This window comes from Pelodiscus sinensis, chromosome 18 (assembly GCF_052426305.1).
Source record: "Pelodiscus sinensis isolate ZL-2025 chromosome 18, ASM5242630v1, whole genome shotgun sequence".
NCBI lineage: Eukaryota > Metazoa > Chordata > Testudines > Trionychidae > Pelodiscus > Pelodiscus sinensis.
In genome coordinates this window covers 27,243,991-27,259,587 of record NC_143069.1, presented here as the reverse complement: position 1 = coordinate 27,259,587, position 15,597 = coordinate 27,243,991, and the positions used below count along the sequence as shown (strand labels likewise).

Below are 15,597 nucleotides of genomic sequence, written 5' to 3'. Positions count from 1 at the left end.
CACTGCCCCCGATCCTGACCCCGGCCTCCCCTTCTCCCTCCCCGAGGCCAGCCCTGCTCCCCAGCTCAGTGCGGGCCCCTGCTCTCTCCTTAGCTCAGTCCCACTCTGCCGACCCTGGCTCCCTCCTGGCTCCCTGCTCTGCCAGTCAGGCTGAACTGGGACTTTAGCCTCTCCCTATTGTTCCTGGGGACTGTCAGTCTCAGGATCTTGATCTCTCATTTCCCCTGCCTTTCACTGAGTTTCAGTAAGGAGCTAGCAGCAATAATGCCTCTACTTTTTCCCCCACTCCTGTGCGGAATACATTTTGTTATGTGCACCAAGGCATGCACGGATGTGCACTGTTACGTCACGTGGAGTTTCACAGCATGGGAAGAAATCAGTGGAAATACAGAGAGCTTGAGTAGTTGCAAGTGTCCATTTTATTGCATAGCACGGAGCTAGCTAGAAAAAACCCAAACCAGCTGGGCTGACCCCCAGTGACCTAACGCAGTTACTATAACAACAAGATCTATGTCTACACCCAGTACACAACATGCATCCACCACTAGAAACACATGCTACCGGCTAGCAAACTGGGCAGCATTTGAATGTCTCCTGGCTGGCCGCCCAAGAGCTCAGCTTGCAGGGAACACTGGCTAACCGTCCCCTTCCACCTGGAGAAGGAAGAGACAGGAAAGCAGCAACAGAGCATCTGCCTGGGGGAAGCCCGAATCCCATGCAGGAGTGGAGCCCTGTTCCTTGTTCCAGGCCCTTGCTAGAGTCCCCTCCCGTAGCTGCAGCTATGGCCGGCAGTTTTAAAAGCGGACTTACGCTGGCCCTGCAACCCGAGCGACTCTGTCAGTGGGTGCTTATCACTCCATCACCTCGAGCTGTTTAACCAGCTTGTTTAACCAAGGAGGGAGGGAAAGGGAAACCTTTGGCCATTTGAGGGTTGTGTGCCAATGGAGGGAAAGGGGATGGATAAAAAGGGGCTGAGCACACGGTACTGCCTCTTTTTAAACCCAGGCCCAAAGATGTCCTGGAATTCTGGGCCACTGGCCTGAAGGAGATGGTCAAACTGCCTGGCAGCTGGACTTTTGGAGTCTTGTTATTCCTGGGCTCCTGGTAGCGATGGCTCCCATTCCAGGGGATTCCTGCCAGGTAGTTTACCTCAGACAGCAGCTTTTATTCCCCCGTGTCACTTCTCCCAGTATCTGAGACTTTGGTCATGGGGATCAAGCATTTAACATGATTCCAAGAGGAACCGGATGGTTCATCTAGCGAGCCAGGCTCACCGATATTTGAGTAGTTAATAAAAATCCCTAGTTGCTGTGTGTAGGTCTAAAAAGGGAAGGTTAGTATCATTAGTCTTATTTTACAGACAGGGAATAACCTCTCCAACCTGTGGGAGAGGCAGGAATAGAACCCAGGTTTCCTGATACCACAGTCAGGGCTTTGTTACCAGGCTACATCCTGTACTAGAAAGGATGGGCCTGAAGCATGGGCCTGGTGTAAGGCCTGAGGCCTGAACCAAAGTAAGCAAGAGTTAGCTGAAGAGAAACAGGCAGGTCGTGTCAAAAGCAGACGGTTGCCTGAAAGTCTTGGGACTTAACCCTAACTGTCTTGCCTGGAAAGGTTGAAACCATAGACAAAAGGTCCTAGAAAGTCTCCAGGAATGCTAGAGAAGCAGGAAGCGAGTTGACAGGAGGCCAGGAAAGAAAATGGAAACAGAATTTGGGGTTTTGAATTGGAAGCAGTGATGTGCCTGTTGTGTGATCATGCCTGGAAGATGTGAATTAAGCCAGGAACCTGGGCAAGCAGAATCCAGCGACTTTCTTGGCTAGGGAAAGACTAAATCTTGGAACAAGAGAGATGTGAGTAGAACAGGGAATTTTTAGTCAGACGCTACTAGGTTATTTTCTTTATTTTTTTAGTTTGTTGGACTTCTTTTTGCTAAGCACATGTAACTATCCCCCTTTACCCTAGAACTCTTCAAACTGAATCCCAGGGAAGCGATTTTCTGTGTTTTAATCTTTCTTTTTTCAGTTTCTTTGTAACACCTAGCAACCAAGTAGATACGCTGGAGGGCAGTAGATATGCTGGAGGGCAGGGATAGGGTCCAGAGTGACCTAGACAGATTAGAGGATTGGGCCAAAAGAAATCTGATGAGGTTCAACAAGGACAAGTGCAGAGTCTTACGTGCCCCGAGGCAGTACTCACCCTTGATTTTGTGTAAGAGCAGGTTTTTGCAATGTCCCCATGGTGCATAAAACCCAGCAGTCACTGGCGTGGGCACAGTGTACAGGGCCTTCGCTAAAGCGAGGCAGTAGATATCCTCCTTGGTCTGGAACCCTGCAACGGGGATGAGGTAAAACACGAAGATTAGCCTCACCGAGCGCATCCGCAGTGGATGCTCAACAGTGTCTCCGCTAATATTTTTCGGTTCAAGGTACTAGGTACAAGGGGAGGGAGCAAACAAATGTCCGAAACCAGACAAGTTTATTTTAGGCTATAAATATTGGGGTGCCAGACCTTACCCCCTTTGCATGGCCGAAGGGACAACAGAGACTTACTGACTGACTTGCTCCTTGTCCTGGGGCACTCATGAGTTGGTGCACGTGTAACCGCAAATTCAGGGCACTAGATCTGTGACTACACAGCTATAAACCTGGCCAAGTGCCTCTGTCACCAGACGGTGCCTGTGGTCGGTCTTTGTGCATAACAGCGAGATCTGCAGCAGGAGCAGGCTGCGTTACCTGCACTGACCACTGATAACACCAGAGCTCCAAGAACAGAAGCACTGAGCCACGCTGCTGAGGCAACCACATCACAGCTCTTAACACTAGGAGCCCGTAAGTACTCCTGTAGACCCTGCTTTCGCTGGCATTAAGCCAAACAGCGTCCACAGAGCCCCCTGGCACTCCTGCGCCCTGCTGTGCAATGCAGAGGGAGAGCTGGAGAAGAGAAAGGCCCACGTGTTCCTTTGCCCTGGCCCAGGCTAGCCTATGCCACTTCCCATGGTTCTGTGGGCCAGACTTGCAGGGCGGGGAAAAGAGATGTAGAGGTCATGGTGGGTAATCAGCAGAACATGAGCTCCCATTGTGGCGTTGGGGCTTAAAAAGCTATTGTAATTCTGGGATGTATAAACAGGAAACGCTTGAGCAGGAGTAAAGAGGCTGTCTCGCTTCTGTGATGGATGGGAGGCCCACTGTTCTTTTCTGAACATCCCAGTATTCAGTGACTAAAGGGTTAAACCTAGCTAGCTAGAAAGTGTTGGCAGGGAGCCAGGAGCACCAGTGAGAAGAAAGAGTTCAGATCTGCATTAAAAGGGAATCTGTCTGCTGTTTTTCTTTGTGAGTTTAATCCTGGAGCTGTGGAAGGGGATGAGGGGGGGGATGAATTGAACTGGGCAGGGACATCATGCCTAAAAAAAAGAATACCTGGGCCTAGAATTGGACTGGACCTTGGAAGTGTGGATACTTGAGTAGATAGAGAATGTTTATTTAGATGCGATCAGGTTATTTTTTTGTTTTGTTGTTTGGTTAAACTCCTCTGTGCTAAATCCATATCCCCTCCTCTCCCCACTATAACTTTAAACTGAATCCCAGGGATGCAATTGTCTGTGTTTTAATCTGTTCTTTTCTCAGTTGCGCTATAACTCCTAGCAGCCAAGTCAGCTTTACAAATGAATACCTTTTTGTTTTCTTAATATAATCACCTATTTTAAGGCTATGATCTGATTTTGTATCCTGGAAAGTAATAGGAGGTCTGTGTATACCTGCCTAAGACTAAGAGGACAGCTATCAGAAATTACAGTTTGTTTTCATTTTTCTTTTTTTCTTTCCAAGTGCTAAATAAAAGGGAATAATGACATCTCTGGATCTGCTGGCAATGCTCCTCCTAATGCAACCTAATATGCCATTAGCCTTCTTGGCTACAAGGGCACACTGTTGACTCATATCCAGCTTCTCATCCACTGTAACCCCCAGGTCCTTTTCTGCAGAACTACTACTTAGCTGGTTGGTCCCAGGCCTGTAACAATGCTTGGGATTCTTCTGTCCCAAGTGCAGGACTCCGCACTTGTCCTTGTTGAACCTCATCAGATTTCTTTTGGCTCTTGTGTAAAAGAGTTTGGGGTACCCTTCTGGAATACGTTCCCAAGTGACTTCTTCCTGCGTTCAAGAAGAAAAAGTTTTTTTCCACTTGGGTGAAGGCAGCAACCCTCTGTGACCTTGGGGAGTTTTGAAGCAGAAGCCCATAGAGACATGGTATTTTAAGGTCTCTTTTGGGCCCACACCTTCTGCACTCCAAGTGCCAGAGTGGGGAACCGACTTAGCCTCTTTATTCGGCACTTGAACTTCTGCTGCTGGAGTTCTGTGCCCAGCCCTGGTGACCAGAATTCCAGATGGATGTTGATAAATTGGAGAGGGGTCATGTCAAGGCTGTTTCCCACTCTGGGACTCCAAGTGCAGAAGGTGGGGGCCCACAAGAGACTTGAAAATACCCTGCCACTGGAGGCTTGCGTTGGTGTTGCTGCCACCATCCAAATGCACAAACCCCTTTGAGAACCAGACAGGCGCATTTCAGAATTCCCTCCTGTGGGGTACCTTCCTTGTCCTTGACACTCCCTCCAGAGAGAGCTTGAAAACCTGTAATTTCTCCTAGAAGTATGGCTTGCTGTCTTAGGCACGTGCATACAGAACCTTCCGCCCTCTAGGATGCAGGAATCAGATCATGGTTTTAAAAATGTGACGTCTATTAACAAAACAAATACACTTGGTGAAACATTACTTAGAATCATAGAACCATAGAGCTGGAAGAGACCTCAGGAGTCATCAAGTCCAGCCCCTGCCCAAGGCAGGACCTATCCCAACTAAATCAACCCATCCAGGGCTTTGTCCAGCCGAGACTTAAAAACCTCTAGGGATGCAGATTCCACCACCTCCCTAAGGAACCCATCTCAGTGTTTCCCTACCCTCCTAGTGAAATAGTTTTTCCTAATATCCAACCTAGACCTTCCCCATTGTAACTTGAGACCATTTCTCCTTGTTCTGACATCCGTCACTACTGTGAACAGCCTCTCTCCATCCTCTTTGGAACCTCCCTTCAGGAAGTTGAAGGCTGCTATCAAATCCCCCCTCGCTCTTCTCTTCTGCAGACTAAACAAACCCAAATCCCTCAGTCTCTCCTCATAGGTCATGCGCTCCAGCCCCCTAATCATTTTGGTCGCCCTCCGCTGGACCCTCTCCAATGCGTCCACATCCTTTCTATAGTGGGGGCCCCAGAACTGGACACAATACGCCAGATGTGGCCTCACCAGAGCCGAATGAAGGGGAATAATCACTTCTCTAGATCTGCTGGCAGTGCTCCTCCTAATGCCCCCTAATATGCCATTAGGTTTCTTGGCTACAAGGTCACACTGTTGACTCATATCCAGCTTCTCATCCACTGTAACCCCCAGGTCCTTTTCTGCTGAACTGCTACTTAGCCAGTCGGTCCCCAGCCTGTAACAATGCTTGGGATTCTTCCATCCCAAGTTCAGGACTCTGCACTTGTCCTTGTTGAACCTCATCAGATTTCTTTTGGCCCAATCCTCTAATCTGTCTAGGTCACTCTGGACCCTATCCCTGCCCTCCAGCATATCTACTGCCCTCCAGCGTATCTACTTGGTTGCTAGGTGTTACAAAGAAACTGGAAATAGAAAGATTAAAACACAGAAAATCGCTTCCCTGGGATTCAGTTTGAAGAGTTCTAGGGTAAAGGGGATAGTTACATGTGCTTAGCAAAAAGAAGTCCAACAAACTAAAAAAATAAAGAAAATAACCTAGTAGCATCTGACTAAAAATTCCCTGTTCTACTCACATCTCTCTTGTTTCAAGATTTAGTCTTTCCCTAGCCAAGAAAGTCGCTGGATTCTGCTTGCCCAGGTTCCTGGCTTAATTCACATCTTCCAGGCATGATCACACAACAACAGGCACATCACTGCTTCCAATTCAAAACCCCAAATTCTGTTTCCATTTTCTTTCCTGGCCTCCTGTCAACTCGCTTCCTGCTTCTCTAGCATTCCTGGAGACTTTCTAAGACCTTTTGTCTATGGTTTCAACCTTTCCAGGCAAGACAGTTAGGGTTAAGTCCCAAGACTTTCAGGCAACCGTCTGCTTTTGACACGACCTGCCTGTTTCTCTTCAGCTAACTCTTGCTTACTTTGGTTCAGGCCTCAGGCCTTACACCAGGCCCATGCTTCAGGCCCATCCTTTCTAGTACAGGATGTAGCCTGGTAACAAAGCCCTGACTGTGGTATCAGGAAACCTGGGTTCTATTCCTGCCTCTCCCACAGGTTGGAGAGGTTATTCCCTGTCTGTAAAATAAGACTAATGATACTAACCTTCACTTTTTAGACCTACACACAGCAACTAGGGATTTTTATTAACTACTCAAATATCGGTGAGCCTGGCTCGCTAGATGAACCATCCGGTTCCTCTTGGAATCATGTTAAATGCTTGATCCCCATGACCAAAGTCTCAGATACCGGGAGAAGTGACACGGGGGAATAAAAGCTGCTGTCTGAGGTAAACTACCTGGCAGGAATCCCCTGGAATGGGAGCCATCGCTACCAGGAGCCCAGGAATAACAAGACTCCAAAAGTCCAGCTGCCAGGCAGTTTGACCATCTCCTTCAGGCCAGTGGCCCAGAATTCCAGGACATCTTTGGGCCTGGGTTTAAAAAGAGGCAGTACCGTGTGCTCAGCCCCTTTTTATCCATCCCCTTTCCCTCCATTGGCACGCAACCCTCAAATGGCCAAAGGTTTCCCTTTCCCTCCCTCCTTGGTTAAACAAGCTGGTTAAACAGCTCGAGGTGATGGAGTGATAAGCACCCACTGACAGAGTCGCTCGGGTTGCAGGGCCAGCGTAAGTCCGCTTTTAAAACTGCCGGCCATAGCTGCAGCTACGGGAGGGGACTCTAGCAAGGGCCTGGAACAAGGAACAGGGCTCCACTCCTGCATGGGATTCGGGCTTCCCCCAGGCAGATGCTCTGTTGCTGCTTTCCTGTCTCTCCCTTCTCCAGGTGGAAGGGGACGGTTAGCCAGTGTTCCCTGCAAGCTGAGCTCTTGGGCGGCCAGCCAGGAGACCTTCAAATGCTGCCCAGCTTGCTAGCCGGTAGCATGTGTTTCTAGTGGTGGTGCATGTGGTGTACTGGGTGTAGACATAGATCTTGTTGTTATAGTAACTGCGTTAGGTCACTGGGGGTCAGCCCAGCTGGTTTGGGTTTTTTCTAGCTAGCTCCGTGCTATGCAATAAAATGGACACTTGCAACTACACAAGCTCTCTGCATTTCCACTGATTTCTTCCCATACTGTGAAACTCCACGTGACGTAACAGTGCACATCCGTGCATGCCTTGGTGCACATAACAAAATGTATTCCGCACAGGAGTGGGGGAAAAAGTAGAGGCATTATTGCTGCTAGCTCCTTACTGAAACTCAGTGAAAGGCAGGGGAAATGAGAGATCAAGATCCTGAGACTGACAGTCCCCAGGAACAACGGGGAGAGGCTAAAGTCCCAGTTCAGCCTGACTGGCAGAGCAGGGAGCCAGGAGGGAGCCAGGGTCGGCAGAGTGGGACTGAGCTAAGGAGAGAGCAGGGGCCCGCACTGAGCTGGGGAGCAGGGCTGGCCTCGGGGAGGGAGAAGGGGAGGCCGGGGTCAGGATTGGGGGCAGTGCGACTGGCCTCAGGGAGGAAGGGGTCAGAGGCAGCATGACTGGCCTCGGGGAGGGAGAAGGGGAGGCCGGGGTCAGGATCGGGGGCAGTGCGACTGGCCTCAGGGAGGAACGGGGGGTCAGGGGCAGCATGACTGGCCTCAGGGAGGGAGAAGGGGGGGCCAGGGTCAGGATCTGGCCCCTCCCCCCCAGAGCTGCTTCCCATCCCCTCTTCCTTCCAGCCAGTTCCTGCCCCCCCCCCCCAGCCAGTCCCTCTTCCTCCCTCCCCCCTGCCCAGGATCAAGTGTGTCCGTTTTTTGGGGGGAGGGTCTACCTCGCAACCCTACGAGTCAGACCCAGCGCAGGCACCAAGTGATGGGGACTGCCGGAACTTTGGGAACCTGAGACTGCGGGGTGGGGGTTTGTGGCCCAAAAGGGGGCTGAGAAACCTAAGACAGACAGAGTAGGGGGAGCACCAGAAGGGTGACACAGTCAGGGCGACCCTAGAACTCTGTTACAGACCAGCTGGCGGCTGCTGGAAGAGGAGGGAAAAATAGGGGGTAAGGGTCAGAGAGGAAAGGGCTTGTGCTGAGGGGAGGGGGGCAGGTCAGGAGATGAAAGGGGAAGGCACCAAGGGACAGGGTGTAGGAGACAGACAAATGCCCAGGGGCCAAGTGGAGACAATGAGGAAAAGGGCAGGAGGGGAGGTGTCAGTGAGGGGGGGGGGGCAGGATGATGCTAGGAGAGGAGAGGGGAAGGGCTTTGGGGGCTAGAGGGGAGAAGGGGAGGTGCTGGGAAAAGGCTTGAAAGAAGGGGTGGGCATGAGGAAGGCAGGGATGGAGCAAGGCACATGTGAGGGCACAGGGGCCTGAGGGGAACGGGGGCAGAGGGTGGTGAGGGAGTGGGCAAAGTGGGTAGGGGCAGTGAGGGAAGGGGGAGGCACCAAGAGGGTGCAAGGGTAAGGGAAGGTGCAGGTGCCAGGGAGTCCGGGGGTGAAGCAGAAGGGCAGACACCTGCAGGGGAGGGACCAGCACCAGAGGAGAGAGGCAGGGCAGGTGTGTAGAGGGGGGTGTTAGGAAAGGGGATGAGGAGGGGTAGCTCACATGGTCAGAGTGGGGCTACTGGAGGAGTGGGCACAGGGGGGGAGAGAAAGGCTGCTGGAGGGGGCAGGTCTCGGGAAGGCCGAGGGCAGTGAGAAGGGCAGGAGTCAGGACAGCAGAGGTGGGTGAGGGGTTGGGGGGGCAGCATGCACCAGGGGAGCTGATGGAGGAAGGGAAGGAGACAGGGCAGCAGAGGGGACAGGTAAGTGGTTCATAAGATATTTATGAATAACTTGGGTGCCACACTGACACATCCAAAAAAGCCACAAACTCAGTACTGGTGCACAACACAAAATGTATTGTGCTCATGGGAGGAAACTCTTAGAGGGAACACTTCCCCCAGCCTCCCCACCCCCCGAGTTAATGTCTCACACATTGGGTTAATGCAATTGCAGGATCGTTGCACAGGGGGGGGTTTGGTGAGGGCCAAACTAATCCCTATTGGTAAGTGGATGGTGGGAAAAGTCCTTGGGGGGGGGGAGGTCACATGACACCTTTTATTTCTGGTCATGTGTCCATATTGCCCTGAAAGTGTTACCTCCAGAGGCGTGGCTAATGGGGGTCAGGGGGCGTGGCTGATGGGGGTCAGGGGGCGTGGCTAATGGGAGTCAGGGGGTGTGGCTAATGGGGGTCAAAGAGTACATTTAAAAACATTCTTTGGGTGCACACCCTAATGAAATGTGCTGCGCACGCCTATGGGCAGAGAGCAGATCCAGTCCTGGGAGCAGGGCTGCAGCCACAGAGTTATAGACGCCGCCCAGAGAGCAGATCCGCATGCTGGGAGCAGGCCTGCAGCTGTAACCCACACACCTGATGTGGGTCACTATCCTATGGAGTGGCACTGAGACCACTTCCAGCAAGCAATTATTACAAGGGAGCTCTTCAGCCTATGCTGATAGGCAACTGACTTATAACTCAAGCTATAGCAGCTCCTGCCCTAAGCTCCAAAAGTCCCAGGTTCTAATCCACCTGGTGGCAGTTGCACAGCTATGGAAGCAGAGGGGCCAGGGAACCCTCTGTACAGGACTCCCCCTCCCCCCCCCCCCCCACACACACACCCTTGCTTCCTGGAATCAGCCACCTAGGTGAATAAAGCTGGAAACCCCCATGCCTATAGCTGTGCACCTTTGCTTTCAATAGCTACAGCCATTCTAAAGTGCCCAGATAGGGAGAAAGAAATAAACAGAAGGCAGAGGAGTCACCAAGAGATCAGAAGACCAGCACGATGCCTTATAGGCCGTTCAGCTGTGAAGAGTCACCAAGACAGGGCAGGTGATGCTAACCTGAGTTAGTCCATTAGCTGCGGCTAGGCTGGGCCACGAGAGGAGAGACAGGCAGTAAATCTGCAGCTGTCAGACCATAAGGAGGACACGGAGGTTTCGAAACCAGCTCAGAAAACAGGGCTGGGTAAGATGCAACCCACCAAACACTGTGATCTGGCCGCTTTCTGTTTAGATCCTGCTGCCCATGCCGCCGAATTCTAAGTGGGGACTCAGGCAGCAGGATCCGATTTTAAATGATTCACGGCTCATGGTTACAGCAGGGGCAGGAGCCACGAGCCCTTTAAAAAGCTGTAGCCACGCTGGACAGCTGCCAGTAGTGGCAAATCTGTGAGCTCTTTTCTGTGCTTTTAATTGAAAGCCTCAGCCACGGAGAACTCTGAGGGTGGGCTAGTCCACAACACAGCCCCTTCTGCCTCAGGCTCCGCCCCTTCTGTGGGTGGAGCCGGCCTTTGACCCCATACCAAAATCCATTAAGTGGCCCCCTTCTGAAAATTATCGCCCACCCCTGTCACAGAATCATAGAAAAGTCTGAGTGGAAGGGACCATGATAGGTCCAGTGTTTCGCAAACTTTTTTTATAATGTACCCCCTTTAAAAAAATGTGTAAGTACCCCCAGTACCTACAGTTTTCAGACACACACAATTTTTTTCTACTGTTGCAACACATTTGTTTAAACAACTGAATCGTAGCCGGGCGGGCGATGGCATTTTTGGGTGTAAAAGGTACAAAAAGAATAAAGCGCTGTCAAACTGAAAACTAAAATTCAGTTTTCTCCAAATTTCAGTTGTGTTGACGTGTCCCCCAGACATCTCTTGAGTACCTTAAGGGGACTCGTACCACTGGTCGAGAAGCACTGATCTAGTCCACCCCTGCACCGAGACAGGACCAAGCATGTTTGTCTCACCTCTTGGCTCCTAGGACACGGCTTGAACTAACGCACTTGGAAAGACATTATCGTTTATACGCCCAAAGTGCTTCGTCTCAGTGTATTACCATAAAATCTAACTGACCAAACTCTGACCTTTCATTGCCGTGTCACTTGGCCAGCTACAGCCTCACAGGCCTTCGGCATTGATCTCAAAGCCCTTGTCACTCTTTTACACAGCTGTGCTGACACGCTTGTGAGCCAGGCACACTTGTGCGACACGTCCCAAAGCACTTGCTCCAGGGCATTACATCGCACTTGCCTGCCTTTGATGGACAGGGAAAGGGAGACCTGAAAGGCCTCTCCAAGGTCACCAGCGCGAGAGTGAGCGCAGAATTGCGGAGCAAGGGGTCTAACACACAACTCTGTGCCTTAGTCACTAGGTGGCATTAGATTAGAACCCGGGAGTTCTTACACCCAACCCCCTGCCCCCTCCACTAGGCCATGCTGCTGGCCTCCCGCCTCTCCCCCAGGGCTTGGAGACAGACGGGAGGCTGGAGCCAGCCTGCGCAGAAGGGGCTGTAACGCTTACAGCTCGTTCATGACACTGCCCCTGCGCAGCCCCTCTCAGATCCACACTCGGAACCCACGAGAAACACCCCAAGAGCGGAGATGAAACCGCCACTCACCTGCAGCCCAGCTTCCAGGAAGGGCAAAGCAAAAGCGGAGCTCGCGGATTCCAGCCCAGCCTGGCACCTGCTTCCTGAACTTTGGCCCCTTTCCTCCAAGATAGCAGGAGGCTGCTCTGGGCCTTTTGTGCCCACGACGGGGCAGAAAAGCAAACTCAGCTGTTGGTTCCATCTTGCGGGCAGAGCCCCGGCAGACAGTGGCAGGCGGGGGTATTGACTGACCCTCCAACCCAGGATATTCCCCCCACACCTGGATTCGCTTCCTAGTCATCCCCATCTCCCTGCACGATCCTTGTTTCTCAACCCGCCGGTCCGAGAAATTGTCAGAGCAGGTTGATCCCGACCTTGCCAAGGGCTTAGGTTACATCACAAGGCTTTGCCGCCACAGCTGGCTTGGCTTGGGTGTGTGGCAAAAGCCCCCCCCCCCCCCCGGCACAGCTATTCTGGCAAAGCCGCCAGCCATCACCACCACTGCCCTGCCTCTGTCCTGCTCCTCATCCCCGCCCCCACTCCTATCCCCTGCTCTCCTCCATCTCCTCCCCCTTCCCTTCTCCTGCCCCTCCCCATTTCCACCTGCCCTGCCCATCCCCGTCCTCTCCCTCCCCCCGTCTGTCCCCCTCTTATGTGAGGGCTTTGCTGGAAACGCCCCCCCCCCAAGCCAGGGAGATCTCCCCTCCGGGAACAATTCAGCCCCCCTCATCTCGCTGCCTCCACTCCACAGTATTTCCTCCATTCCCCACAGTTGAAAATTGAGCTCCCCCATCCCCTCAGGTGACAGTCGGGCTCCCCCATACGCAGCTGCCTAGGTAGGCACCTCCGCAGCCAGAGCCTGCCCCTGGCGCCCACGTCCCCTCCCCGACTGCCTGTCCCAGGCGACCACCTGAACCTGCGTCCCCCATTCCCTCAGATCACAGCTCCCTCCCTGACCCTGCACCCCCCCGACACCCCTCCCCCAGGCCAGACTCCTCTCTGGCACCCACACCCCCTCCCCCAAACCTTCTGCTCCCCCTTCACCCAGGTCTCAGCTCCCTCCCTGACCCTGCACCCCTCTAGAGCCCCGCCCCCAGGCCAGAGTCCTCTCCTGCGCCCATACCCCCTCCTGGACCCTGCACCCCTATCCACCGCCCCAGATCATACCCCCCCCCCCTGCACCCAGGCTCCTCCCGTAAGCTCCCTTCTGCACCCAACCACCCCGTCCCAGACCCCAAACCCCTCGGTAGAAATGTGGCCCTTGATCAGTTGCCAAAATGGCCCCCCCATTACAAATTATTGACCAAGCCTGATCCAAATGTTTTTTGAAACATTGTTTAATGAGAATGTAAATACAATTCAATACAATTGGGAGGGTTGGGGGGAGGGGGACGCAGCTGCTGGCTCCTCAGCTCTTGCTGCTCTCACTGGGTGTCTTCCTGCTGCAAGGGAAGCAGAATCCGTCACATTCATCCCTGGGGACTCAGGGGAACTGGCCCCCCAGCATTTCCACCCTCCTCCCCCTGCTCTCTGGTCACCCCCCGTCAGGCCCGCAGGGTGAGCTCCTGACCCCCCCCCCAGAGCTCCTGACACCTCGGCCCCCTCCCGCCTCCTAGGACAGTTTCTGTTTTCAGAGCCTCCCCCACCCCCAGGGACGCTCGCAGGGGCAGGAGGGATTCTGCCAGCAGGGACGTGGGGTGGGGGCAGCCTGAGGAAAGGGGCGGGGGACTCCCTGAGGGGATGGGAAGGAGACCCTGGCCCTGCCCCACTCTCCTGATCTGCTCCGGCTGCTCACCATGTATTCCAGGAGCTGATGGGCCTGCCCATGCAGGGCGTGGGCCAGGACCAGCCCGGCCTGGCTGGGGCGCCGCAGGGGGGAGCGGGCAGCGAGCAGAGCCTTGTCCAAAAAGCAGTTCTCCTGCTCTGCTGTGAAGAGCTGCCCAAAGACCTGGAATCAAGAGCACAGGAGGTTTCAGCTGACGGCCCAGAGCCCGGCCCCAACTCCTGGGGCTAAAACAGCTTCCTCCTCCCCAAACTCCCTTCCAGACCCTGCACCCAGACGCTCTCCTCACCCGGCACCCCAACCCCTGCCCCAGGTCACAGCTTCCTCCTGCCCCCAAGACCCTCCTACCCCCACGAGGGCCCCAGCCAGCCCCACCCCCGAGCCCTGCCCTGCCCTGGCAGCGCGTCCTTACCTCTCCCACCCTCACGCTGTTGCTGTGAGCCAGGACCCATCTTTCTTTGTAGTAGTGTCTGCACCACAGGTCCTCTGCCTGGTGGATGTTGAGGCCTGCAAGAGACACAACAGGGTCATTCTGCTGGCAGGTCTGAGCCCTTCCCCTCCCACGGGTCCCTGCAGGCATCCCTGGGCAAATGGAGGGGCACAGGGGGCAGAAGGGGAACACAGAGGGACGCATCCCCCCTTGGGCCAGTCTGGGGAAAAGGGCTGGGTCCCCTCCCCCCGCCGCCGGCACCCTCAGGGTGTCCCTGGGGCCCAGGTCCCGGCTGGGTTCCTTACCCCTGTGGTGCAGGAGGAGTTGATACAGGCTGTGCACCCCCTCCCGGGCCAGCCGGCTGACGTCTTCGGATGGGTCCGAAATAAAAAGGCCCAGCTGGGCCACGTGGAGTTCTGAGGGGAGAGAAGAGGGGGGGTCCCTCAGCATCCTGGGGCTGCACGTCCCATGCAAACGGCCGCCGAGGCGGGTCTGAGCTCGGGGGACGGACAGAGACACCTCCCGGGGCGGGGCGGGGCCGGCCTTGCGAGGAGACAACCCTGAGCAATGGCCCCGACTGAAGGGTCACTCCGGGGGTGGAACAAGGGGATCCACTGACGGCCACTCCCCAGTCTGGGGCCCAGTCCCTCAAGAGCCCCCCTGAAGGGCCCAGGGTCGCCCCTCCCCGGGGAAAGGAGAACACGGCCCATTCCCGGCCCATTCCCGACCCTGCCTCTGCCTCCCGGGGACGCTCCCAGCCCCGCGCCCTGCAGCCCCAGACCCCCCGGCTCCGAGGTCACTTACGTCAAACCCCGGGAGGGTGGTGGCGACTCCCAGCAGGGCCGTGGTGCTGCCAAGGGCCCTGGCTCGCTCCTGGGGCAGGCGGGACTCCAGCCACGGGCTCAGGTGCTGGGGGGGAAAGAGGCAGGTCAGGACCCGTAGGGAGGTGCCGGTTCTGGGCAGAGCCTGGGGCTCCTCTCGGACTGTGCCCCCCCCAGCCACTGACACTGCTCCTCTCTCGGCCCCCCCCCGAGGAAGCAGGGACAATGGCCCCGTCCCCCCCACGGGGCTCACCTCCATTATGAGCTGCAGCCGGGCGGTGTCTGGGGACTCGGCGAGGAGGCTCGCCAGTAGGGCCTGGAGGTCGTAGGGAAGGGCCCGGATGAACTGCTGCAAGACAAGGGGGAGCCCTGGGTCAGAGGGGGGTTGGGGGATCCAGGCCACCCGCTGGCTCCGGGGTGCAGCCTTGAGCAGGGTCTGAGCCGCCTCGCAGAGCAGGGAGGAGCCCAGGCTGGGCATGGAAGGGACGGGCCCCCCGGGAGAGCAACGGGAACCCTGGAGGGAAGGATCCAAACCTGCAGCTTCTTCCCTCCCTCTGCCCCCCCCCTCCTCTCTGGAGCTCCAGCCCAGCCCGGGAGCAGGGCCCGGAGGGACGTACCTGTGTGTGGATGGGCTCCTGCTGCCAGTCCCCAGACACTGTCTGTCCCACGGCCGCCGTCAGCAGGGGGCTCAGGAGCTGGGCCCGCAGGGGAGGCTGCAAGGTGCTGGCAGGAGAGAGGGGCAGAGACTGTTAATTCAGCAGCAGGAGACAGAGACTTTCCCACTCCCTGGCCAGGGGATCTGCTCTGGGGGGAGTTGGCGGGGGGGGGGTCGGTACCTGAGGCTGCAGGCGGCGTTGAGGCAATCGGCCAAGACCAGCGGGGGGGCGAGTCCTCCATGATCTCCTGGGAGACCCAAGGAGACAAAGGGGCGTGTGAGGCTGGGCCCCCAAGAGACGCTCACGCGGCCAGCGCCCCCACCCAGC

The 15,597-nt window shown here is 55.2% G+C and overlaps 1 long non-coding RNA gene across 1 annotated transcript; it reads right to left on the bottom strand.

The window, feature by feature from the left end:
- Nucleotides 1-14,596: 14,596 nt before the first annotated feature.
- On the bottom strand, nt 14,597-15,346 carry LOC149523330 (uncharacterized). Its single transcript, XR_016347155.1, has 3 exons — nt 15,232-15,346; nt 14,868-14,963; nt 14,597-14,702 (listed from the first exon to the last, which is right to left on the bottom strand). It is a non-coding gene; the product is annotated as an uncharacterized LOC149523330 (long non-coding RNA).
- Between the last annotated feature and the right edge of the window lie 251 nt (nt 15,347-15,597).